Source organism: Pungitius pungitius, unplaced genomic scaffold, assembly GCF_949316345.1.
Source record: "Pungitius pungitius unplaced genomic scaffold, fPunPun2.1 scaffold_52, whole genome shotgun sequence".
Taxonomy (NCBI): domain Eukaryota; kingdom Metazoa; phylum Chordata; class Actinopteri; order Perciformes; family Gasterosteidae; genus Pungitius; species Pungitius pungitius.
In genome coordinates, this window is record NW_026909820.1 from 85,383 (window position 1) to 107,558 (window position 22,176).

Genomic DNA, 22,176 nt, shown 5'->3' on the forward strand with positions numbered 1-22,176 from the left:
TAAACAGCTGTAGGAATACCCAGAAAATGAATGAGGTACTAATGCAGAACAGGTATGTGGATGTTGTTTGCCTACAAGAAACAAACTGGGACACAAACTGGGTAGATACATGTGCCAAGCAATGGAAAGGGACGGTCCACTCAAGTGAGGGGACCGCAAGGTCATGTGGGGTGGCCATTTTGATCGGCCCAGAAAACATCAGTGGGTATAGGGACATTTTTAAAGATAGTGAAGGCAGATGCATTATAATAGAGGTGATTTATAAGGGAGAACCAATCAGAATAATTAATATATATGCCCCAAATATTGGCGAGGAGAGGAATACTTTCTTCCAGAAACTAGAAAAATGGATAACTGGGGAAACGATAATCATTGGAGACTTTAACGTCGCCCTAACTAACAATGACGTATCGATTAATAATAAATTTAACAGCGACATGAGTAGGAGAGCCTTAAAAAATTTAATCACAGGAAACAATATGATAGATGCATGGAGGGTTTTCAACCCTAGGAGTAGAGGGTTTTCGAGGCGGCAAGTGGTCATGGGCAAATTAAAACAGTCTAGGATAGATCTGGCGCTGGTCGCCTCGGGGAGAGTTAAACATATAGTAGATATTAAATATAAGTTTAATATATTGAGTGATCACGCTCAATTAAATATGACACTTGGAGACAAAATGGAGAGGGGAAGGGGATTATGGTGTCTAAATAATAGCATCCTACGGGACGATAAGTACAAACAAAGAATAGAGACAGAGTTAAACAATATAGCTACAGATATTAAATATGTAGAAGAAAAGGCAAATTATTGGGAGGACGCTAAATTTAGGATTAAAAAAATAAGCATAAATTATTGTAAAAAAAAAAAGATGGGAAGAAAGGATTGAAGAAAGAATGTTAAACAACTTGTTAAGGATAGAAATAGAACAGGCAGAAACCAACGGAACTCATACCAGCGAGAAATATGAACTCTACAAAGCTAAATTGGACGAGATGGAAGCAAAAAGATGTAAGGGGGCAGCCATCAGGAGTAGGGCACAGCATCTATTAGAAGGAGAAAGGAGCACAGCGTTCTTTTTAGGATTGGAGAAAACAGCCCAAGAAAGACAGCATATTAGGCAACTGGAGAACGACAATAAATCTGTGATTGAGGACAAGGAGGAAATTATGGCAACTGTCTTTAAGTACTACAAAGAATTGTATACTGACCAAAATCCGCAGAATGCACAGATTACAAAAATAACGAATCACATCACAAAACAGCTACAAGAGGAAGATAAAACCTTTTGTGAGCAGCCAATCCGGGTAGAGGAAATAGAAGTGGCCATCAAAAATCTAAACAGGAACAAGAGTCCAGGGAAGGATGGGCTAACTGCCGAATTATATCAAAGGTTCCCTGACCTGTTCGCGCCGGTCCTGTTAACAGTATATAATGAAATGCAATTAAGCCAAAGCATGCCTGAAACGTTCACAGAGGGGATAATTACCTTGATCTATAAAAATAAAGGTACTAGGGACAAACTGGGAAATTATAGACCAATCAGTGTTTTAAATACAGATTATAAAATACTAGCAAAAGTATTGGCAAACAGACTGAAAAAAGTGATTAAGACAATAATTATGGATACGCAAACATATAGCATACCTGGTAGAGATATACATGACAACATCATCCTGATAAAAGACCTAGTCAGGATCATGAAAAAAGAAGGGGGCTATCTGCTGGGAATCGATCTGGAAAAGGCTTTTGACAGGGTAGAACATCGATTCCTTTGGGAAGCACTAAAGGCGTATGGGTTCGGTGGGGAATTTATAAACTGGGTGAAATTATTATATGCTGAAGCAAAAAGTAGAATCAGGGTCAACGGGGCCCTCACCGAGCCTGTTGAGTTGAAAAGGGCGGTCAGACAGGGATGCCCGTTGTCCGCTATGCTCTACAGCCTTGTGGCAGAACCCCTGGCATTGATGCTAGTGGAGGATAAGCGAATAGATGGAGTGAAAACTAGTAAAGGCAGGGAAATTAAAATAATCCAATATGCTGATGACATCAACATTTGCGTGAAGGATACAAAAAGCATTGACCACATCATGGAGCACATGGAGGAATTCGGAGTCGCCTCAGGGGCAAAAATCAACATGACAAAAACTGAATTAATGGTTTTTAATAAAGATAAAGCACTGGATAACAAATGGGGTTTCAAAATAGTACAAGACGTGAGGAAAGTACTTGGGGTATATATAGGGGAAAATGAAGAAGGCGCCAGGGACAAAACCTGGACAGAAATTATTGAGAAAATTAAAAACATATGTAGCCTGTGGTACGCCAGGGGCCTGAACCTAAGAGGGAAGGTAATCATATCTAATGCGCTAGTATTGTCAAAAGTTAACTACATTTTGGGGTCTTGCGAGATGCCAAATTGGGCTTCAGACTCAATTAATGCGGTGATTTCCTCATTCTTGTGGAAGAGGAAGGGCAATACAATCGCCCGCAGGACGCTAATCGCTAGCAAAAGGGAGGGGGGTCTAGATCTGATTGACCTCAGAGCCAAAAGAGATGCTCTGAGGGTTAAGCTAATTGGGAAATTTCTTGACCTGAGAAGGCAACATCCATGGAAAGACAACCTGGCGACCCTCCTGGCAGAGTACGGGGAGAAGAATAACTACAACCTGTTTGCTTTTGCTCCAAGGAATGTTTCTGGAGGGTTTCCAGGTTTCTACCGGGAAATGTTGGAGGCCTGGGACAAGTTTCTGCCCCACCTCAGACCGGACATGGAGTACAGAGAGCAGGTGATGCTGTTACCGATCCTCAACTCACCTTTCTTCTCACACAAGGGCAGGCCCCTGGCGTCCAAGCCGCTCCGTGAGGCAGGCCTGACGACACTGGGGGGGGCCGACGGGAGAGGGGGTAAGTTGGGGTTTGATTGTGGGAAGGCATTAGGGATCTTGAACAGGGCGGGGGTGTTTTTTAAGAAGAAACAGATAGCGGAAATTGGGTTGAGAGTTAATAAATGTATTTGCAAGGAATGGCAAACATTGATGCGCAGTAACAGCAAAGGGCAGGGCGACGGGGTGAACTTTATTCTGTGCCACAATGGAAAGAATATCCCAGTTACACAAATAAAAACAAAGGTAATCTACAACTTTCTAATTAGAAAACTGGTCAAGAAGCCAGCATCAGAACCAAGATGGGCAAGCATGTTTCCAAAAAAAGAAATCCAGACAATCTGGGGGAACCTAAACGTCCCTTTTATCCCACATTCAGTTTTCAACACAGAATTCAAACTGAGGCACAGGCGGTTTTTCACAAGCATCGTCCTCCATCAAATATACAGAGACAAATTTGAAAGGACTTGTGCGGTGTGTGGGCTAGAGGACGAGACTTTGGAACATCTCACACTTGAATGTCCAGCCCTAAAAACTTTGCAGATATATGTGCGCGGATTGTTATGCAATCAATGTGGTATAAATGAGGAGAGTCTGAAAGACTGGGACTGGATATGGCTTTTTGGCATGCCCAAAAAAAGTAAAGGAGGGGCTGAAGCCCAAGTGAATACACTCCTTGCATTTGCCAGGCACGCAGTAATCCTGAGGAGAAATTATGCACTGTACGAGGGAAAGACTGTAAGCATTTTGGAGTTGTACAAGAATCTCTTAAAAGCACACATTAGACTGCTGCATGTCTGTAGGAAAGAATGGGTCTCGGAGCATTTTTTAAATAAGACAGCGATGGGTAAAGTTGTAGAAGGGCAGGGGCTTGTCTTCTATTTCTAATTAAACTCTTGTGTCTGTAATTGTAATTTGTAATCTGTAAGGGTTGTGGTAATACCAGATGATATGGAAATATATATATAATTATATGTACAAATATGTGGTGCGGGTGTGTATGAGTGTGAAAAAACAAATGTAATGTATTTTTTGTATTTTTGATAATAAAAGATAAAAAAATCTCGGAAGCTAAGCAGAGCAGGGCCTGGTTAGTACCTGGATGGAAGACCGCCTGGGAATTCCAGGTGCCGTAAGCTTTTTCACTTCTCTCTCCGAAAGCCGCCGAGCGCCGCAGATTGTACACCTACAAATTACAAAAAGAATATCACATTGTTGAAGAGATGCATGTTTAGTGTTGTTTTAACGTTGGATATGAAAGGAAATTAGACAATATTATCCAAAATGATTCCGTTTCATGATTGCTAAATCAGTGTTGATCAACATTTACGATTGGCATACTATTGTTTGTAATTTAGCCGTTGAAATACAGGTGCTAACCCAACATGTTAGAATTGCCAGTGAAGAAAAGTAAAGTTACCTTCAGGCTTTAGGAACCTCTCTTGCCAATGCTAAGAACTGCTTCAATTTTAGAAAAAGAAACTTCTGATTAACTTTGACACGTTTTAAAGGATTAGGAAAAAGATGAAAAGCAGCTTACGGCCATACCTCTCTGGTTCCGCCCGATCTCGTCTGATCTCGGAAGCTAAGCAGAGCAGGGCCTGGTTAGTACCTGGATGGAAGACCGCCTGGGAATCCCAGGTGCCGTAAGCTTTTTCACTTCTCTCTCCGAAAGCCGCCGAGCGCGGCAGATTGTACACCTGTTTTAACGTTGGATATGAAAGGAAATTAGACAATATTATCCAAAATGATTCCGTTTCATGATTGCTAAATCAGTGTTGATCAACATTTACGATTGGCATACTATTGTTTGTAATTTAGCCGTTGAAATACAGGTGCTAACCCAACATGTTAGAATTGCCAGTGAAGAAAAGTAAAGTTACCTTCAGGCTTTAGGAACCTCTCTTGCCAATGCTAAGAACTGCTTCAATTTTAGAAAAAGAAACTTCTGATTAACTTTGACACGTTTTAAAGGATTAGGAAAAAGATGAAAAGCAGCTTACGGCCATACCTCTCTGGTTCCGCCCGATCTCGTCTGATCTCGGAAGCTAAGCAGAGCAGGGCCTGGTTAGTACCTGGATGGAAGACCGCCTGGGAATCCCAGGTGCCGTAAGCTTTTTCACTTCTCTCTCTGAAAGCCGCCCAGCGCCGTAGCTTGTACACCTACACAATTGTAAAAAGTTGATCACATTGTAGAAGAGATGCAATAGGAAGAAGATGAAAGGTGGCTTACGTCCATACCATCGTCAGGCCATTTGAGGTGGCGGGGACTGCAATGGCCATCCACCGATTGGCTGGGACTCCTGGGCGGGTCTTCTCTAGTCCATCCAATTTTCGCCATAGGATGTCACAGCCTTCTTTGCATACCCTTATTTAACCCACACAAAGATGCCAACGGCAGGCGTGACATAATTTTTTGACGCATTATAAAGGATTAGGAAAAAGATAAAAAGCAGCTTACGGCCATACCTCTCTGGTTCCGCCCGATCTCGTCTGATCTCGGAAGCTAAGCAGACCAGGGCCTGGTTAGTACCTGGATGGAAGACCGCCTGGGAATCCCAGGTGCCGTAAGCTTTTTCACTTCTCTCTGAAAGCTGCAGAGCGCCGCAGATTGTACACCTACAAATTACAAAAAGTATATCACATTGTTGAAGAGATGCATGTTTATTGTTGTTTTAACGTTGGATATGAAAGGCATTTAGACAATATTATCAAACATGATTCCGTTTCATGGTTGCTAAATTAGTGTTGATCAACATTTAACAATTGGCATACTTTTGTTTGTAATTTAGCCGTTGAAATACAGGTGCTAACCAAACATGTTAGATTTACCAGTGAAGAAAAGTAAAGTTCCCTTTAGGTTTTAGGAACCTCTCTTGCCAATGCTAAGAACTGCTTCAATTTTAGAAAAAGAAACTTCTGATTATCTTTGACACGTTTTAAAGGATTAGGAAAAAGATGAAAAGCAGCTTACGGCCATACCTCTCTGGTTCCGCCCGATCTCGTCTGATCTCGGAAGCTAAGCAGAGCAGGGCCTGGTTAGTACCTGGATGGAAGACCGCCTGGGAATCCCAGGTGCCGTAAGCTTTTTCACTTCTCTCTCTGAAAGCCGCCCAGCGCCGTAGCTTGTACACCTACACAATTGTAAAAAGTTGATCACATTGTAGAAGAGATGCAATAGGAAGAAGATGAAAGGTGGCTTATGTCCATACCATCGTCAGGCCATTTGAGGTGGCGGGGACTGCAATGGCCATCCACCGATTGGCTGGGACTCCTGGGCGGGTCTTCTCTAGTCCATCCAATTTTCGCCATAGGATGTCACAGCCTTCTTTGCATACCCTTATTTAACCCACACAAAGATGCCAACGGCAGGCGTGACATAATTTTTTGACGCATTATAAAGGATTAGGAAAAAGATAAAAAGCAGCTTACGGCCATACCTCTCTGGTTCCGCCCGATCTCGTCTGATCTCGGAAGCTAAGCAGACCAGGGCCTGGTTAGTACCTGGATGGAAGACCGCCTGGGAATCCCAGGTGCCGTAAGCTTTTTCACTTCTCTCTGAAAGCTGCAGAGCGCCGCAGATTGTACACCTACAAATTACAAAAAGTATATCACATTGTTGAAGAGATGCATGTTTATTGTTGTTTTAACGTTGGATATGAAAGGCATTTAGACAATATTATCAAACATGATTCCGTTTCATGGTTGCTAAATTAGTGTTGATCAACATTTAACAATTGGCATACTTTTGTTTGTAATTTAGCCGTTGAAATACAGGTGCTAACCAAACATGTTAGATTTACCAGTGAAGAAAAGTAAAGTTCCCTTTAGGTTTTAGGAACCTCTCTTGCCAATGCTAAGAACTGCTTCAATTTTAGAAAAAGAAACTTCTGATTATCTTTGACACGTTTTAAAGGATTAGGAAAAAGATGAAAAGCAGCTTACGGCCATACCTCTCTGGTTCCGCCCGATCTCGTCTGATCTCGGAAGCTAAGCAGAGCAGGGCCTGGTTAGTACCTGGATGGAAGACCGCCTGGGAATCCCAGGTGCCGTAAGCTTTTTCACTTCTCTCTCTGAAAGCCGCCCAGCGCCGTAGCTTGTACACCTACACAATTGTAAAAAGTTGATCACATTGTAGAAGAGATGCAATAGGAAGAAGATGAAAGGTGGCTTACGTCCATACCATCGTCAGGCCATTTGAGGTGGCGGGGACTGCAATGGCCATCCACCGATTGGCTGGGACTCCTGGGCGGGTCTTCTCTAGTCCATCCAATTTTCGCCATAGGATGTCACAGCCTTCTTTGCATACCCTTATTTAACCCACACAAAGATGGCAACGGCAGGCGTGACATAATTTTTTGACGCATTATAAAGGATTAGGAAAAAGATAAAAAGCAGCTTACGGCCATACCTCTCTGGTTCCGCCCGATCTCGTCTGATCTCGGAAGCTAAGCAGACCAGGGCCTGGTTAGTACCTGGATGGAAGACCGCCTGGGAATCCCAGGTGCCGTAAGCTTTTTCACTTCTCTCTGAAAGCTGCAGAGCGCCGCAGATTGTACACCTACAAATTACAAAAAGTATATCACATTGTTGAAGAGATGCATGTTTATTGTTGTTTTAACGTTGGATATGAAAGGCATTTAGACAATATTATCAAACATGATTCCGTTTCATGGTTGCTAAATTAGTGTTGATCAACATTTAACAATTGGCATACTTTTGTTTGTAATTTAGCCGTTGAAATACAGGTGCTAACCAAACATGTTAGATTTACCAGTGAAGAAAAGTAAAGTTCCCTTTAGGTTTTAGGAACCTCTCTTGCCAATGCTAAGAACTGCTTCAATTTTAGAAAAAGAAACTTCTGATTATCTTTGACACGTTTTAAAGGATTAGGAAAAAGATGAAAAGCAGCTTACGGCCATACCTCTCTGGTTCCGCCCGATCTCGTCTGATCTCGGAAGCTAAGCAGAGCAGGGCCTGGTTAGTACCTGGATGGAAGACCGCCTGGGAATCCCAGGTGCCGTAAGCTTTTTCACTTCTCTCTCTGAAAGCCGCCCAGCGCCGTAGCTTGTACACCTACACAATTGTAAAAAGTTGATCACATTGTAGAAGAGATGCAATAGGAAGAAGATGAAAGGTGGCTTACGTCCATACCATCGTCAGGCCATTTGAGGTGGCGGGGACTGCAATGGCCATCCACCGATTGGCTGGGACTCCTGGGCGGGTCTTCTCTAGTCCATCCAATTTTCGCCATAGGATGTCACAGCCTTCTTTGCATACCCTTATTTAACCCACACAAAGATGCCAACGGCAGGCGTGACATAATTTTTTGACGCATTATAAAGGATTAGGAAAAAGATAAAAAGCAGCTTACGGCCATACCTCTCTGGTTCCGCCCGATCTCGTCTGATCTCGGAAGCTAAGCAGACCAGGGCCTGGTTAGTACCTGGATGGAAGACCGCCTGGGAATCCCAGGTGCCGTAAGCTTTTTCACTTCTCTCTGAAAGCTGCAGAGCGCCGCAGATTGTACACCTACAAATTACAAAAAGTATATCACATTGTTGAAGAGATGCATGTTTATTGTTGTTTTAACGTTGGATATGAAAGGCATTTAGACAATATTATCAAACATGATTCCGTTTCATGGTTGCTAAATTAGTGTTGATCAACATTTAACAATTGGCATACTTTTGTTTGTAATTTAGCCGTTGAAATACAGGTGCTAACCAAACATGTTAGATTTACCAGTGAAGAAAAGTAAAGTTCCCTTTAGGTTTTAGGAACCTCTCTTGCCAATGCTAAGAACTGCTTCAATTTTAGAAAAAGAAACTTCTGATTATCTTTGACACGTTTTAAAGGATTAGGAAAAAGATGAAAAGCAGCTTACGGCCATACCTCTCTGGTTCCGCCCGATCTCGTCTGATCTCGGAAGCTAAGCATAGCAGGGCCTGGTTAGTACCTGGATGGAAGACCGCCTGGGAATCCCAGGTGCCGTAAGCTTTTTCACTTCTCTCTCTGAAAGCCGCCCAGCGCCGTAGCTTGTACACCTACACAATTGTAAAAAGTTGATCACATTGTAGAAGAGATGCAATAGGAAGAAGATGAAAGGTGGCTTACGTCCATACCATCGTCAGGCCATTTGAGGTGGCGGGGACTGCAATGGCCATCCACCGATTGGCTGGGACTCCTGGGCGGGTCTTCTCTAGTCCATCCAATTTTCGCCATAGGATGTCACAGCCTTCTTTGCATACCCTTATTTAACCCACACAAAGATGCCAACGGCAGGCGTGACATAATTTTTTGACGCATTATAAAGGATTAGGAAAAAGATAAAAAGCAGCTTACGGCCATACCTCTCTGGTTCCGCCCGATCTCGTCTGATCTCGGAAGCTAAGCAGAGCAGGGCCTGGTTAGTACCTGGATGGAAGACCGCCTGGGAATCCCAGGTGCCGTAAGCTTTTTCACTTCTCTCTGAAAGCTGCAGAGCGCCGCAGATTGTACACCTACAAATTACAAAAAGAATATCACATTGTTGAAGAGATGCATGTTTAGTGTTGTTTTAACGTTGGATATGAAAGGAAATTAGACAATATTATCCAAAATGATTCCGTTTCATGATTGCTAAATTAGTGTTGATCAACATTTACGATTGGCATACTATTGTTTGTAATTTAGCCGTTGAAATACAGGTGCTAACCCAACATGTTAGAATTGCCAGTGAAGAAAAGTAAAGTTACCTTCAGGCTTTAGGAACCTCTCTTGCCAATGCTAAGAACTGCTTCAATTTTAGAAAAAGAAACTTCTGATTATCTTTGACACGTTTTAAAGGATTAGGAAAAAGATGAAAAGCAGCTTACGGCCATACCTCTCTGGTTCCGCCCGATCTCGTCTGATCTCGGAAGCTAAGCAGAGCAGGGCCTGGTTAGTACCTGGATGGAAGACCGCCTGGGAATCCCAGGTGCCGTAAGCTTTTTCACTTCTCTCTCTGAAAGCCGCCCAGCGCCGTAAATTGTACACCTGCACAATTGTAAAAAAAAATTCACATTGTAGAAGAGATGCAATAGGAAGAAGATGAAAGGTGGCTTACGTCCATACTATCGTCAGGCCATTTGAGGTGGCGGGGACTGCAATGGCCATTCACCGATTGGCTGGGACCCCTGGGCGGGTCTTCTCTAGTCCATCCAATTTTCGGCATGGGATGTCACAGCCTTCTTTGCATACCCTTATTTAACCCACACAAAGATGCCAACGGCAGGCGTGTCATAATTCATTGACGCATTATAAAGGATTAGGAAAAAGATAAAAAGCAGCTTACGGCCATACCTCTCTGGTTCCGCCCGATCTCGTCTGATCTCGGAAGCTAAGCAGAGCAGGGCCTGGTTAGTACCTGGATGGAAGACCGCCTGGGAATCCTAGGTGCCGTAAGCTTTTTCACTTCTCTCTCCGAAAGCCGCCGAGCGCCGCAGATTGTACACCTACAAATTACAAAAAGAATATCACATTGTTGAAGAGATGCATGTTTAGTGTTGTTTTAACGTTGGATATGAAAGGAAATTAGACAATATTATCCAAAATGATTCCGTTTCATGATTGCTAAATTAGTGTTGATCAACATTTACGATTGGCATACTATTGTTTGTAATTTAGCCGTTGAAATACAGGTGCTAACCCAACATGTTAGAATTGCCAGTGAAGAAAAGTAAAGTTACCTTCAGGCTTTAGGAACCTCTCTTGCCAATGCTAAGAACTGCTTCAATTTTAGAAAAAGAAACTTCTGATTATCTTTGACACGTTTTAAAGGATTAGGAAAAAGATGAAAAGCAGCTTACGGCCATACCTCTCTGGTTCCGCCCGATCTCGTCTGATCTCGGAAGCTAAGCAGAGCAGGGCCTGGTTAGTACCTGGATGGAAGACCGCCTGGGAATCCCAGGTGCCGTAAGCTTTTTCACTTCTCTCTCTGAAAGCCGCCCAGCGCCGTAAATTGTACACCTGCACAATTGTAAAAAAAAATTCACATTGTAGAAGAGATGCAATAGGAAGAAGATGAAAGGTGGCTTACGTCCATACTATCGTCAGGCCATTTGAGGTGGCGGGGACTGCAATGGCCATTCACCGATTGGCTGGGACCCCTGGGCGGGTCTTCTCTAGTCCATCCAATTTTCGGCATGGGATGTCACAGCCTTCTTTGCATACCCTTATTTAACCCACACAAAGATGCCAACGGCAGGCGTGTCATAATTCATTGACGCATTATAAAGAATTAGGAAAAAGATAAAAAGCAGCTTACGGCCATACCTCTCTGGTTCCGCCCGATCTCGTCTGATCTCGGAAGCTAAGCAGAGCAGGGCCTGGTTAGTACCTGGATGGAAGACCGCCTGGGAATCCCAGGTGCCGTAAGCTTTTTCACTTCTCTCTCTGAAAGCCGCCCAGCTCCGTAGATTGTACACCTACACAATTGTAAAAAAAAATGTCACATTGTAGAAGAGATGCAATAGGAAGAAGATGAAAGGTGGCTTACGTCCATACCATCGTCAGGCCATTTGAGGTGGCGGGGACTGCAATGGCCATTCACCGATTGGCTGGGACCCCTGGGCGGGTCTTCTCTAGTCCATCCAATTTTCGGCATGGGATGTCACAGCCTTCTTTGCATACCCTTATTTAACCCACACAAAGATGCCAACGGCAGGCGTGTCATAATTCATTGACGCATTATAAAGGATTAGGAAAAAGATAAAAAGCAGCTTACGGCCATACCTCTCTGGTTCCGCCCGATCTCGTCTGATCTCGGAAGCTAAGCAGTGCAGGGCCTGGTTAGTACCTGGATGGAAGACCGCCTGGGAATCCCAGGTGCCGTAAGCTTTTTCACTTCTCTCTCCGAAAGCCGCCCAGCGCCGCAGATTGTACACCTACAAATTACAAAAAGAATATCACATTGTTGAAGAGATGCATGTTTAGTGTTGTTTTAACGTTGGATATGAAAGGAAATTAGACAATATTATCCAAAATGATTCCGTTTCATGATTGCTAAATTAGTGTTGATCAACATTTACGATTGGCATACTATTGTTTGTAATTTAGCCGTTGAAATACAGGTGCTAACCCAACATGTTAGAATTGCCAGTGAAGAAAAGTAAAGTTACCTTCAGGCTTTAGGAACCTCTCTTGCCAATGCTAAGAACTGCTTCAATTTTAGAAAAAGAAACTTCTGATTATCTTTGACACGTTTTAAAGGATTAGGAAAAAGATGAAAAGCAGCTTACGGCCATACCTCTCTGGTTCCGCCCGATCTCGTCTGATCTCGGAAGCTAAGCAGAGCAGGGCCTGGTTAGTACCTGGATGGAAGACCGCCTGGGAATCCCAGGTGCCGTAAGCTTTTTCACTTCTCTCTCTGAAAGCCGCCCAGCGCCGTAAATTGTACACCTGCACAATTGTAAAAAAAAATTCACATTGTAGAAGAGATGCAATAGGAAGAAGATGAAAGGTGGCTTACGTCCATACTATCGTCAGGCCATTTGAGGTGGCGGGGACTGCAATGGCCATTCACCGATTGGCTGGGACCCCTGGGCGGGTCTTCTCTAGTCCATCCAATTTTCGGCATGGGATGTCACAGCCTTCTTTGCATACCCTTATTTAACCCACACAAAGATGCCAACGGCAGGCGTGTCATAATTCATTGACGCATTATAAAGAATTAGGAAAAAGATAAAAAGCAGCTTACGGCCATACCTCTCTGGTTCCGCCCGATCTCGTCTGATCTCGGAAGCTAAGCAGAGCAGGGCCTGGTTAGTACCTGGATGGAAGACCGCCTGGGAATCCCAGGTGCCGTAAGCTTTTTCACTTCTCTCTCTGAAAGCCGCCCAGCTCCGTAGATTGTACACCTACACAATTGTAAAAAAAAATGTCACATTGTAGAAGAGATGCAATAGGAAGAAGATGAAAGGTGGCTTACGTCCATACCATCGTCAGGCCATTTGAGGTGGCGGGGACTGCAATGGCCATTCACCGATTGGCTGGGACCCCTGGGCGGGTCTTCTCTAGTCCATCCAATTTTCGGCATGGGATGTCACAGCCTTCTTTGCATACCCTTATTTAACCCACACAAAGATGCCAACGGCAGGCGTGTCATAATTCATTGACGCATTATAAAGGATTAGGAAAAAGATAAAAAGCAGCTTACGGCCATACCTCTCTGGTTCCGCCCGATCTCGTCTGATCTCGGAAGCTAAGCAGTGCAGGGCCTGGTTAGTACCTGGATGGAAGACCGCCTGGGAATCCCAGGTGCCGTAAGCTTTTTCACTTCTCTCTCCGAAAGCCGCCCAGCGCCGCAGATTGTACACCTACAAATTACAAAAAGAATATCACATTGTTGAAGAGATGCATGTTTAGTGTTGTTTTAACGTTGGATATGAAAGGAAATTAGACAATATTATCCAAAATGATTCCGTTTCATGATTGCTAAATTAGTGTTGATCAACATTTACGATTGGCATACTATTGTTTGTAATTTAGCCGTTGAAATACAGGTGCTAACCCAACATGTTAGAATTGCCAGTGAAGAAAAGTAAAGTTACCTTCAGGCTTTAGGAACCTCTCTTGCCAATGCTAAGAACTGCTTCAATTTTAGAAAAAGAAACTTCTGATTATCTTTGACACGTTTTAAAGGATTAGGAAAAAGATGAAAAGCAGCTTACGGCCATACCTCTCTGGTTCCGCCCGATCTCGTCTGATCTCGGAAGCTAAGCAGAGCAGGGCCTGGTTAGTACCTGGATGGAAGACCGCCTGGGAATCCCAGGTGCCGTAAGCTTTTTCACTTCTCTCTCTGAAAGCCGCCCAGCGCCGTAAATTGTACACCTGCACAATTGTAAAAAAAAATTCACATTGTAGAAGAGATGCAATAGGAAGAAGATGAAAGGTGGCTTACGTCCATACTATCGTCAGGCCATTTGAGGTGGCGGGGACTGCAATGGCCATTCACCGATTGGCTGGGACCCCTGGGCGGGTCTTCTCTAGTCCATCCAATTTTCGGCATGGGATGTCACAGCCTTCTTTGCATACCCTTATTTAACCCACACAAAGATGCCAACGGCAGGCGTGTCATAATTCATTGACGCATTATAAAGGATTAGGAAAAAGATAAAAAGCAGCTTACGGCCATACCTCTCTGGTTCCGCCCGATCTCGTCTGATCTCGGAAGCTAAGCAGAGCAGGGCCTGGTTAGTACCTGGATGGAAGACCGCCTGGGAATCCCAGGTGCCGTAAGCTTTTTCACTTCTCTCTCTGAAAGCCGCCCAGCTCCGTAGATTGTACACCTACACAATTGTAAAAAAAAATGTCACATTGTAGAAGAGATGCAATAGGAAGAAGATGAAAGGTGGCTTACGTCCATACCATCGTCAGGCCATTTGAGGTGGCGGGGACTGCAATGGCCATTCACCGATTGGCTGGGACCCCTGGGCGGGTCTTCTCTAGTCCATCCAATTTTCGGCATGGGATGTCACAGCCTTCTTTGCATACCCTTATTTAACCCACACAAAGATGCCAACGGCAGGCGTGTCATAATTCATTGACGCATTATAAAGGATTAGGAAAAAGATAAAAAGCAGCTTACGGCCATACCTCTCTGGTTCCGCCCGATCTCGTCTGATCTCGGAAGCTAAGCAGTGCAGGGCCTGGTTAGTACCTGGATGGAAGACCGCCTGGGAATCCCAGGTGCCGTAAGCTTTTTCACTTCTCTCTCCGAAAGCCGCCGAGCGCCGCAGATTGTACACCTACAAATTACAAAAAGAATATCACATTGTTGAAGAGATGCATGTTTAGTGTTGTTTTAACGTTGGATATGAAAGGAAATTAGACAATATTATCCAAAATGATTCCGTTTCATGATTGCTAAATTAGTGTTGATCAACATTTACGATTGGCATACTATTGTTTGTAATTTAGCCGTTGAAATACAGGTGCTAACCCAACATGTTAGAATTGCCAGTGAAGAAAAGTAAAGTTACCTTCAGGCTTTAGGAACCTCTCTTGCCAATGCTAAGAACTGCTTCAATTTTAGAAAAAGAAACTTCTGATTATCTTTGACACGTTTTAAAGGATTAGGAAAAAGATGAAAAGCAGCTTACGGCCATACCTCTCTGGTTCCGCCCGATCTCGTCTGATCTCGGAAGCTAAGCAGAGCAGGGCCTGGTTAGTACCTGGATGGAAGACCGCCTGGGAATCCCAGGTGCCGTAAGCTTTTTCACTTCTCTCTCTGAAAGCCGCCCAGCTCCGTAGATTGTACACCTACACAATTGTAAAAAAAAATGTCACATTGTAGAAGAGATGCAATAGGAAGAAGATGAAAGGTGGCTTACGTCCATACCATCGTCAGGCCATTTGAGGTGGCGGGGACTGCAATGGCCATTCACCGATTGGCTGGGACCCCTGGGCGGGTCTTCTCTAGTCCATCCAATTTTCGGCATGGGATGTCACAGCCTTCTTTGCATACCCTTATTTAACCCACACAAAGATGCCAACGGCAGGCGTGTCATAATTCATTGACGCATTATAAAGGATTAGGAAAAAGATAAAAAGCAGCTTACGGCCATACCTCTCTGGTTCCGCCCGATCTCGTCTGATCTCGGAAGCTAAGCAGTGCAGGGCCTGGTTAGTACCTGGATGGAAGACCGCCTGGGAATCCCAGGTGCCGTAAGCTTTTTCACTTCTCTCTCCGAAAGCCGCCCAGCGCCGCAGATTGTACACCTACAAATTACAAAAAGAATATCACATTGTTGAAGAGATGCATGTTTAGTGTTGTTTTAACGTTGGATATGAAAGGAAATTAGACAATATTATCCAAAATGATTCCGTTTCATGATTGCTAAATTAGTGTTGATCAACATTTACGATTGGCATACTATTGTTTGTAATTTAGCCGTTGAAATACAGGTGCTAACCCAACATGTTAGAATTGCCAGTGAAGAAAAGTAAAGTTACCTTCAGGCTTTAGGAACCTCTCTTGCCAATGCTAAGAACTGCTTCAATTTTAGAAAAAGAAACTTCTGATTATCTTTGACACGTTTTAAAGGATTAGGAAAAAGATGAAAAGCAGCTTACGGCCATACCTCTCTGGTTCCGCCCGATCTCGTCTGATCTCGGAAGCTAAGCAGAGCAGGGCCTGGTTAGTACCTGGATGGAAGACCGCCTGGGAATCCCAGGTGCCGTAAGCTTTTTCACTTCTCTCTCTGAAAGCCGCCCAGCGCCGTAAATTGTACACCTGCACAATTGTAAAAAAAAATTCACATTGTAGAAGAGATGCAATAGGAAGAAGATGAAAGGTGGCTTACGTCCATACTATCGTCAGGCCATTTGAGGTGGCGGGGACTGCAATGGCCATTCACCGATTGGCTGGGACCCCTGGGCGGGTCTTCTCTAGTCCATCCAATTTTCGGCATGGGATGTCACAGCCTTCTTTGCATACCCTTATTTAACCCACACAAAGATGCCAACGGCAGGCGTGTCATAATTCATTGACGCATTATAAAGGATTAGGAAAAAGATAAAAAGCAGCTTACGGCCATACCTCTCTGGTTCCGCCCGATCTCGTCTGATCTCGGAAGCTAAGCAGAGCAGGGCCTGGTTAGTACCTGGATGGAAGACCGCCTGGGAATCCTAGGTGCCGTAAGCTTTTTCACTTCTCTCTCCGAAAGCCGCCGAGCGCCGCAGATTGTACACCTACAAATTACAAAAAGAATATCACATTGTTGAAGAGATGCATGTTTAGTGTTGTTTTAACGTTGGATATGAAAGGAAATTAGACAATATTATCCAAAATGATTCCGTTTCATGATTGCTAAATTAGTGTTGATCAACATTTACGATTGGCATACTATTGTTTGTAATTTAGCCGTTGAAATACAGGTGCTAACCCAACATGTTAGAATTGCCAGTGAAGAAAAGTAAAGTTACCTTCAGGCTTTAGGAACCTCTCTTGCCAATGCTAAGAACTGCTTCAATTTTAGAAAAAGAAACTTCTGATTATCTTTGACACGTTTTAAAGGATTAGGAAAAAGATGAAAAGCAGCTTACGGCCATACCTCTCTGGTTCCGCCCGATCTCGTCTGATCTCGGAAGCTAAGCAGAGCAGGGCCTGGTTAGTACCTGGATGGAAGACCGCCTGGGAATCCCAGGTGCCGTAAGCTTTTTCACTTCTCTCTCTGAAAGCCGCCCAGCGCCGTAGCTTGTACACCTACACAATTGTAAAAAGTTGATCACATTGTAGAAGAGATGCAATAGGAAGAAGATGAAAGGTGGCTTACGTCCATACCATCGTCAGGCCATTTGAGGTGGCGGGGACTGCAATGGCCATCCACCGATTGGCTGGGACTCCTGGGCGGGTCTTCTCTAGTCCATCCAATTTTCGCCATAGGATGTCACAGCCTTCTTTGCATACCCTTATTTAACCCACACAAAGATGCCAACGGCAGGCGTGACATAATTTTTTGACGCATTATAAAGGATTAGGAAAAAGATAAAAAGCAGCTTACGGCCATACCTCTCTGGTTCCGCCCGATCTCGTCTGATCTCGGAAGCTAAGCAGAGCAGGGCCTGGTTAGTACCTGGATGGAAGACCGCCTGGGAATCCCAGGTGCCGTAAGCTTTTTCACTTCTCTCTGAAAGCTGCAGAGCGCCGCAGATTGTACACCTACAAATTACAAAAAGTATATCACATTGTTGAAGAGATGCATGTTTATTGTTGTTTTAACGTTGGATATGAAAGGCATTTAGACAATATTATCAAACATGATTCCGTTTCATGGTTGCTAAATTAGTGTTGATCAACATTTAACAATTGGCATACTTTTGTTTGTAATTTAGCCGTTGAAATACAGGTGCTAACCAAACATGTTAGATTTACCAGTGAAGAAAAGTAAAGTTCCCTTTAGGTTTTAGGAACCTCTCTTGCCAATGCTAAGAACTGCTTCAATTTTAGAAAAAGAAACTTCTGATTATCTTTGACACGTTTTAAAGGATTAGGAAAAAGATGAAAAGCAGCTTACGGCCATACCTCTCTGGTTCCGCCCGATCTCGTCTGATCTCGGAAGCTAAGCAGAGCAGGGCCTGGTTAGTACCTGGATGGAAGACCGCCTGGGAATCCCAGGTGCCGTAAGCTTTTTCACTTCTCTCTCTGAAAGCCGCCCAGCGCCGTAGCTTGTACACCTACACAATTGTAAAAAGTTGATCACATTGTAGAAGAGATGCAATAGGAAGAAGATGAAAGGTGGCTTACGTCCATACCATCGTCAGGCCATTTGAGGTGGCGGGGACTGCAATGGCCATCCACCGATTGGCTGGGACTCCTGGGCGGGTCTTCTCTAGTCCATCCAATTTTCGCCATAGGATGTCACAGCCTTCTTTGCATACCCTTATTTAACCCACACAAAGATGCCAACGGCAGGCGTGACATAATTTTTTGACGCATTATAAAGGATTAGGAAAAAGATAAAAAGCAGCTTACGGCCATACCTCTCTGGTTCCGCCCGATCTCGTCTGATCTCGGAAGCTAAGCAGACCAGGGCCTGGTTAGTACCTGGATGGAAGACCGCCTGGGAATCCCAGGTGCCGTAAGCTTTTTCACTTCTCTCTGAAAGCTGCAGAGCGCCGCAGATTGTACACCTACAAATTACAAAAAGTATATCACATTGTTGAAGAGATGCATGTTTATTGTTGTTTTAACGTTGGATATGAAAGGCATTTAGACAATATTATCAAACATGATTCCGTTTCATGGTTGCTAAATTAGTGTTGATCAACATTTAACAATTGGCATACTTTTGTTTGTAATTTAGCCGTTGAAATACAGGTGCTAACCAAACATGTTAGATTTACCAGTGAAGAAAAGTAAAGTTCCCTTTAGGTTTTAGGAACCTCTCTTGCCAATGCTAAGAACTGCTTCAATTTTAGAAAAAGAAACTTCTGATTATCTTTGACACGTTTTAAAGGATTAGGAAAAAGATGAAAAGCAGCTTACGGCCATACCTCTCTGGTTCCGCCCGATCTCGTCTGATCTCGGAAGCTAAGCAGAGCAGGGCCTGGTTAGTACCTGGATGGAAGACCGCCTGGGAATCCCAGGTGCCGTAAGCTTTTTCACTTCTCTCTCTGAAAGCCGCCCAGCGCCGTAGCTTGTACACCTACACAATTGTAAAAAGTTGATCACATTGTAGAAGAGATGCAATAGGAAGAAGATGAAAGGTGGCTTACGTCCATACCATCGTCAGGCCATTTGAGGTGGCGGGGACTGCAATGGCCATCCACCGATTGGCTGGGACTCCTGGGCGGGTCTTCTCTAGTCCATCCAATTTTCGCCATAGGATGTCACAGCCTTCTTTGCATACCCTTATTTAACCCACACAAAGATGCCAACGGCAGGCGTGACATAATTTTTTGACGCATTATAAAGGATTAGGAAAAAGATAAAAAGCAGCTTACGGCCATACCTCTCTGGTTCCGCCCGATCTCGTCTGATCTCGGAAGCTAAGCAGACCAGGGCCTGGTTAGTACCTGGATGGAAGACCGCCTGGGAATTCCAGGTGCCGTAAGCTTTTTCACTTCTCTCTCCGAAAGCCGCCGAGCGCGGCAGATTGTACACCTGTTTTAACGTTGGATATGAAAGGAAATTAGACAATATTATCCAAAATGATTCCGTTTCATGATTGCTAAATCAGTGTTGATCAACATTTACGATTGGCATACTATTGTTTGTAATTTAGCCGTTGAAATACAGGTGCTAACCCAACATGTTAGAATTGCCAGTGAAGAAAAGTAAAGTTACCTTCAGGCTTTAGGAACCTCTCTTGCCAATGCTAAGAACTGCTTCAATTTTAGAAAAAGAAACTTCTGATTATCTTTGACACGTTTTAAAGGATTAGGAAAAAGATAAAAAGAAGCTTACGGCCATACCTCTCTGGTTCCGCCCGATCTCGTCTGATCTCGGAAGCTAAGCAGAGCAGGGCCTGGTTAGTACCTGGATGGAAGACCGCCTGGGAATTCCAGGTGCCGTAAGCTTTTTCACTTCTCTCTCCGAAAGCCGCCGAGCGCCGCAGATTGTACACCTACAAATTACAAAAAGAATATCACATTGTTGAAGAGATGCATGTTTAGTGTTGTTTTAACGTTGGATATGAAAGGAAATTAGACAATATTATCCAAAATGATTCCGTTTCATGATTGCTAAATCAGTGTTGATCAACATTTACGATTGGCATACTATTGTTTGTAATTTAGCCGTTGAAATACAGGTGCTAACCCAACATGTTAGAATTGCCAGTGAAGAAAAGTAAAGTTACCTTCAGGCTTTAGGAACCTCTCTTGCCAATGCTAAGAACTGCTTCAATTTTAGAAAAAGAAACTTCTGATTATCTTTGACACGTTTTAAAGGATTAGGAAAAAGATGAAAAGCAGCTTACGGCCATACCTCTCTGGTTCCGCCCGATCTCGTCTGATCTCGGAAGCTAAGCAGAGCAGGGCCTGGTTAGTACCTGGATGGAAGACCGCCTGGGAATCCCAGGTGCCGTAAGCTTTTTCACTTCTCTCTCTGAAAGCCGCCCAGCGCCGTAAATTGTACACCTGCACAATTGTAAAAAAAAATTCACATTGTAGAAGAGATGCAATAGGAAGAAGATGAAAGGTGGCTTACGTCCATACTATCGTCAGGCCATTTGAGGTGGCGGGGACTGCAATGGCCATTCACCGATTGGCTGGGACCCCTGGGCGGGTCTTCTCTAGTCCATCCAATTTTCGGCATGGGATGTCACAGCCTTCTTTGCATACCCTTATTTAACCCACACAAAGATGCCAACGGCAGGCGTGTCATAATTCATTGACGCATTATAAAGGATTAGGAAAAAGATAAAAAGCAGCTTACGGCCATACCTCTCTGGTTCCGCCCGATCTCGTCTGATCTCGGAAGCTAAGCAGAGCAGGGCCTGGTTAGTACCTGGATGGAAGACCGCCTGGGAATCCTAGGTGCCGTAAGCTTTTTCACTTCTCTCTCCGAAAGCCGCCGAGCGCCGCAGATTGTACACCTACAAATTACAAAAAGAATATCACATTGTTGAAGAGATGCATGTTTAGTGTTGTTTTAACGTTGGATATGAAAGGAAATTAGACAATATTATCCAAAATGATTCCGTTTCATGATTGCTAAATTAGTGTTGATCAACATTTACGATTGGCATACTATTGTTTGTAATTTAGCCGTTGAAATACAGGTGCTAACCCAACATGTTAGAATTGCCAGTGAAGAAAAGTAAAGTTACCTTCAGGCTTTAGGAACCTCTCTTGCCAATGCTAAGAACTGCTTCAATTTTAGAAAAAGAAACTTCTGATTATCTTTGACACGTTTTAAAGGATTAGGAAAAAGATGAAAAGCAGCTTACGGCCATACCTCTCTGGTTCCGCCCGATCTCGTCTGATCTCGGAAGCTAAGCAGAGCAGGGCCTGGTTAGTACCTGGATGGAAGACCGCCTGGGAATCCCAGGTGCCGTAAGCTTTTTCACTTCTCTCTCTGAAAGCCGCCCAGCTCCGTAGATTGTACACCTACACAATTGTAAAAAAAAATGTCACATTGTAGAAGAGATGCAATAGGAAGAAGATGAAAGGTGGCTTACGTCCATACCATCGTCAGGCCATTTGAGGTGGCGGGGACTGCAATGGCCATTCACCGATTGGCTGGGACCCCTGGGCGGGTCTTCTCTAGTCCATCCAATTTTCGGCATGGGATGTCACAGCCTTCTTTGCATACCCTTATTTAACCCACACAAAGATGCCAACGGCAGGCGTGTCATAATTCATTGACGCATTATAAAGGATTAGGAAAAAGATAAAAAGCAGCTTACGGCCATACCTCTCTGGTTCCGCCCGATCTCGTCTGATCTCGGAAGCTAAGCAGTGCAGGGCCTGGTTAGTACCTGGATGGAAGACCGCCTGGGAATCCCAGGTGCCGTAAGCTTTTTCACTTCTCTCTCCGAAAGCCGCCCAGCGCCGCAGATTGTACACCTACAAATTACAAAAAGAATATCACATTGTTGAAGAGATGCATGTTTAGTGTTGTTTTAACGTTGGATATGAAAGGAAATTAGACAATATTATCCAAAATGATTCCGTTTCATGATTGCTAAATTAGTGTTGATCAACATTTACGATTGGCATACTATTGTTTGTAATTTAGCCGTTGAAATACAGGTGCTAACCCAACATGTTAGAATTGCCAGTGAAGAAAAGTAAAGTTACCTTCAGGCTTTAGGAACCTCTCTT

The 22,176-nt window shown here is 43.9% G+C and overlaps 37 non-coding genes across 37 annotated transcripts; all 37 read left to right on the forward strand.

Annotated features, from left to right (window-relative positions):
- Nucleotides 1-4,417: 4,417 nt before the first annotated feature.
- LOC134112010 (5S ribosomal RNA) lies at nt 4,418-4,536 on the forward strand. The gene has a single exon (XR_009945351.1). It is a non-coding gene; the product is annotated as a 5S ribosomal RNA (ribosomal RNA).
- A 344-nt stretch (nt 4,537-4,880) lies between these two features.
- Nucleotides 4,881-4,999, forward strand: LOC134112011 (5S ribosomal RNA). Its single transcript, XR_009945352.1, has one exon. It is a non-coding gene; the product is annotated as a 5S ribosomal RNA (ribosomal RNA).
- Nucleotides 5,000-5,338: 339 nt separating this feature from the next.
- LOC134112111 (5S ribosomal RNA) lies at nt 5,339-5,457 on the forward strand. Its single transcript, XR_009945452.1, has one exon. It is a non-coding gene; the product is annotated as a 5S ribosomal RNA (ribosomal RNA).
- Nucleotides 5,458-5,851: 394 nt separating this feature from the next.
- Nucleotides 5,852-5,970, forward strand: LOC134112012 (5S ribosomal RNA). Its single transcript, XR_009945353.1, has one exon. It is a non-coding gene; the product is annotated as a 5S ribosomal RNA (ribosomal RNA).
- Nucleotides 5,971-6,309: 339 nt separating this feature from the next.
- LOC134112112 (5S ribosomal RNA) lies at nt 6,310-6,428 on the forward strand. Its single transcript, XR_009945453.1, has one exon. It is a non-coding gene; the product is annotated as a 5S ribosomal RNA (ribosomal RNA).
- Nucleotides 6,429-6,822: 394 nt separating this feature from the next.
- LOC134112014 (5S ribosomal RNA) lies at nt 6,823-6,941 on the forward strand. The gene has a single exon (XR_009945355.1). It is a non-coding gene; the product is annotated as a 5S ribosomal RNA (ribosomal RNA).
- A 339-nt stretch (nt 6,942-7,280) lies between these two features.
- LOC134112114 (5S ribosomal RNA) lies at nt 7,281-7,399 on the forward strand. Its single transcript, XR_009945455.1, has one exon. It is a non-coding gene; the product is annotated as a 5S ribosomal RNA (ribosomal RNA).
- Nucleotides 7,400-7,793: 394 nt separating this feature from the next.
- On the forward strand, nt 7,794-7,912 carry LOC134112015 (5S ribosomal RNA). Its single transcript, XR_009945356.1, has one exon. It is a non-coding gene; the product is annotated as a 5S ribosomal RNA (ribosomal RNA).
- Nucleotides 7,913-8,251: 339 nt separating this feature from the next.
- LOC134112115 (5S ribosomal RNA) lies at nt 8,252-8,370 on the forward strand. The gene has a single exon (XR_009945456.1). It is a non-coding gene; the product is annotated as a 5S ribosomal RNA (ribosomal RNA).
- Nucleotides 8,371-8,764: 394 nt separating this feature from the next.
- LOC134112106 (5S ribosomal RNA) lies at nt 8,765-8,883 on the forward strand. The gene has a single exon (XR_009945447.1). It is a non-coding gene; the product is annotated as a 5S ribosomal RNA (ribosomal RNA).
- A 339-nt stretch (nt 8,884-9,222) lies between these two features.
- On the forward strand, nt 9,223-9,341 carry LOC134112016 (5S ribosomal RNA). Its single transcript, XR_009945357.1, has one exon. It is a non-coding gene; the product is annotated as a 5S ribosomal RNA (ribosomal RNA).
- A 393-nt stretch (nt 9,342-9,734) lies between these two features.
- Nucleotides 9,735-9,853, forward strand: LOC134112017 (5S ribosomal RNA). The gene has a single exon (XR_009945358.1). It is a non-coding gene; the product is annotated as a 5S ribosomal RNA (ribosomal RNA).
- A 339-nt stretch (nt 9,854-10,192) lies between these two features.
- On the forward strand, nt 10,193-10,311 carry LOC134112096 (5S ribosomal RNA). The gene has a single exon (XR_009945437.1). It is a non-coding gene; the product is annotated as a 5S ribosomal RNA (ribosomal RNA).
- Nucleotides 10,312-10,706: 395 nt separating this feature from the next.
- LOC134112018 (5S ribosomal RNA) lies at nt 10,707-10,825 on the forward strand. The gene has a single exon (XR_009945359.1). It is a non-coding gene; the product is annotated as a 5S ribosomal RNA (ribosomal RNA).
- A 339-nt stretch (nt 10,826-11,164) lies between these two features.
- On the forward strand, nt 11,165-11,283 carry LOC134112019 (5S ribosomal RNA). Its single transcript, XR_009945360.1, has one exon. It is a non-coding gene; the product is annotated as a 5S ribosomal RNA (ribosomal RNA).
- A 340-nt stretch (nt 11,284-11,623) lies between these two features.
- LOC134112089 (5S ribosomal RNA) lies at nt 11,624-11,742 on the forward strand. Its single transcript, XR_009945430.1, has one exon. It is a non-coding gene; the product is annotated as a 5S ribosomal RNA (ribosomal RNA).
- Nucleotides 11,743-12,137: 395 nt separating this feature from the next.
- LOC134112020 (5S ribosomal RNA) lies at nt 12,138-12,256 on the forward strand. Its single transcript, XR_009945361.1, has one exon. It is a non-coding gene; the product is annotated as a 5S ribosomal RNA (ribosomal RNA).
- A 339-nt stretch (nt 12,257-12,595) lies between these two features.
- Nucleotides 12,596-12,714, forward strand: LOC134112021 (5S ribosomal RNA). Its single transcript, XR_009945362.1, has one exon. It is a non-coding gene; the product is annotated as a 5S ribosomal RNA (ribosomal RNA).
- Nucleotides 12,715-13,054: 340 nt separating this feature from the next.
- Nucleotides 13,055-13,173, forward strand: LOC134112090 (5S ribosomal RNA). Its single transcript, XR_009945431.1, has one exon. It is a non-coding gene; the product is annotated as a 5S ribosomal RNA (ribosomal RNA).
- A 395-nt stretch (nt 13,174-13,568) lies between these two features.
- On the forward strand, nt 13,569-13,687 carry LOC134112022 (5S ribosomal RNA). Its single transcript, XR_009945363.1, has one exon. It is a non-coding gene; the product is annotated as a 5S ribosomal RNA (ribosomal RNA).
- A 339-nt stretch (nt 13,688-14,026) lies between these two features.
- On the forward strand, nt 14,027-14,145 carry LOC134112023 (5S ribosomal RNA). Its single transcript, XR_009945364.1, has one exon. It is a non-coding gene; the product is annotated as a 5S ribosomal RNA (ribosomal RNA).
- A 340-nt stretch (nt 14,146-14,485) lies between these two features.
- Nucleotides 14,486-14,604, forward strand: LOC134112092 (5S ribosomal RNA). Its single transcript, XR_009945433.1, has one exon. It is a non-coding gene; the product is annotated as a 5S ribosomal RNA (ribosomal RNA).
- A 395-nt stretch (nt 14,605-14,999) lies between these two features.
- On the forward strand, nt 15,000-15,118 carry LOC134112025 (5S ribosomal RNA). The gene has a single exon (XR_009945366.1). It is a non-coding gene; the product is annotated as a 5S ribosomal RNA (ribosomal RNA).
- Nucleotides 15,119-15,458: 340 nt separating this feature from the next.
- LOC134112093 (5S ribosomal RNA) lies at nt 15,459-15,577 on the forward strand. The gene has a single exon (XR_009945434.1). It is a non-coding gene; the product is annotated as a 5S ribosomal RNA (ribosomal RNA).
- A 395-nt stretch (nt 15,578-15,972) lies between these two features.
- Nucleotides 15,973-16,091, forward strand: LOC134112026 (5S ribosomal RNA). The gene has a single exon (XR_009945367.1). It is a non-coding gene; the product is annotated as a 5S ribosomal RNA (ribosomal RNA).
- A 339-nt stretch (nt 16,092-16,430) lies between these two features.
- On the forward strand, nt 16,431-16,549 carry LOC134112097 (5S ribosomal RNA). Its single transcript, XR_009945438.1, has one exon. It is a non-coding gene; the product is annotated as a 5S ribosomal RNA (ribosomal RNA).
- Nucleotides 16,550-16,944: 395 nt separating this feature from the next.
- LOC134112027 (5S ribosomal RNA) lies at nt 16,945-17,063 on the forward strand. The gene has a single exon (XR_009945368.1). It is a non-coding gene; the product is annotated as a 5S ribosomal RNA (ribosomal RNA).
- A 339-nt stretch (nt 17,064-17,402) lies between these two features.
- LOC134112028 (5S ribosomal RNA) lies at nt 17,403-17,521 on the forward strand. Its single transcript, XR_009945369.1, has one exon. It is a non-coding gene; the product is annotated as a 5S ribosomal RNA (ribosomal RNA).
- A 394-nt stretch (nt 17,522-17,915) lies between these two features.
- Nucleotides 17,916-18,034, forward strand: LOC134112029 (5S ribosomal RNA). Its single transcript, XR_009945370.1, has one exon. It is a non-coding gene; the product is annotated as a 5S ribosomal RNA (ribosomal RNA).
- A 339-nt stretch (nt 18,035-18,373) lies between these two features.
- Nucleotides 18,374-18,492, forward strand: LOC134112116 (5S ribosomal RNA). The gene has a single exon (XR_009945457.1). It is a non-coding gene; the product is annotated as a 5S ribosomal RNA (ribosomal RNA).
- A 394-nt stretch (nt 18,493-18,886) lies between these two features.
- LOC134112031 (5S ribosomal RNA) lies at nt 18,887-19,005 on the forward strand. Its single transcript, XR_009945372.1, has one exon. It is a non-coding gene; the product is annotated as a 5S ribosomal RNA (ribosomal RNA).
- Nucleotides 19,006-19,344: 339 nt separating this feature from the next.
- LOC134112107 (5S ribosomal RNA) lies at nt 19,345-19,463 on the forward strand. Its single transcript, XR_009945448.1, has one exon. It is a non-coding gene; the product is annotated as a 5S ribosomal RNA (ribosomal RNA).
- A 344-nt stretch (nt 19,464-19,807) lies between these two features.
- Nucleotides 19,808-19,926, forward strand: LOC134111981 (5S ribosomal RNA). The gene has a single exon (XR_009945322.1). It is a non-coding gene; the product is annotated as a 5S ribosomal RNA (ribosomal RNA).
- A 395-nt stretch (nt 19,927-20,321) lies between these two features.
- Nucleotides 20,322-20,440, forward strand: LOC134112032 (5S ribosomal RNA). The gene has a single exon (XR_009945373.1). It is a non-coding gene; the product is annotated as a 5S ribosomal RNA (ribosomal RNA).
- Nucleotides 20,441-20,779: 339 nt separating this feature from the next.
- Nucleotides 20,780-20,898, forward strand: LOC134112098 (5S ribosomal RNA). The gene has a single exon (XR_009945439.1). It is a non-coding gene; the product is annotated as a 5S ribosomal RNA (ribosomal RNA).
- A 395-nt stretch (nt 20,899-21,293) lies between these two features.
- LOC134112033 (5S ribosomal RNA) lies at nt 21,294-21,412 on the forward strand. The gene has a single exon (XR_009945374.1). It is a non-coding gene; the product is annotated as a 5S ribosomal RNA (ribosomal RNA).
- Nucleotides 21,413-21,752: 340 nt separating this feature from the next.
- Nucleotides 21,753-21,871, forward strand: LOC134112094 (5S ribosomal RNA). Its single transcript, XR_009945435.1, has one exon. It is a non-coding gene; the product is annotated as a 5S ribosomal RNA (ribosomal RNA).
- Nucleotides 21,872-22,176: the final 305 nt, after the last annotated feature.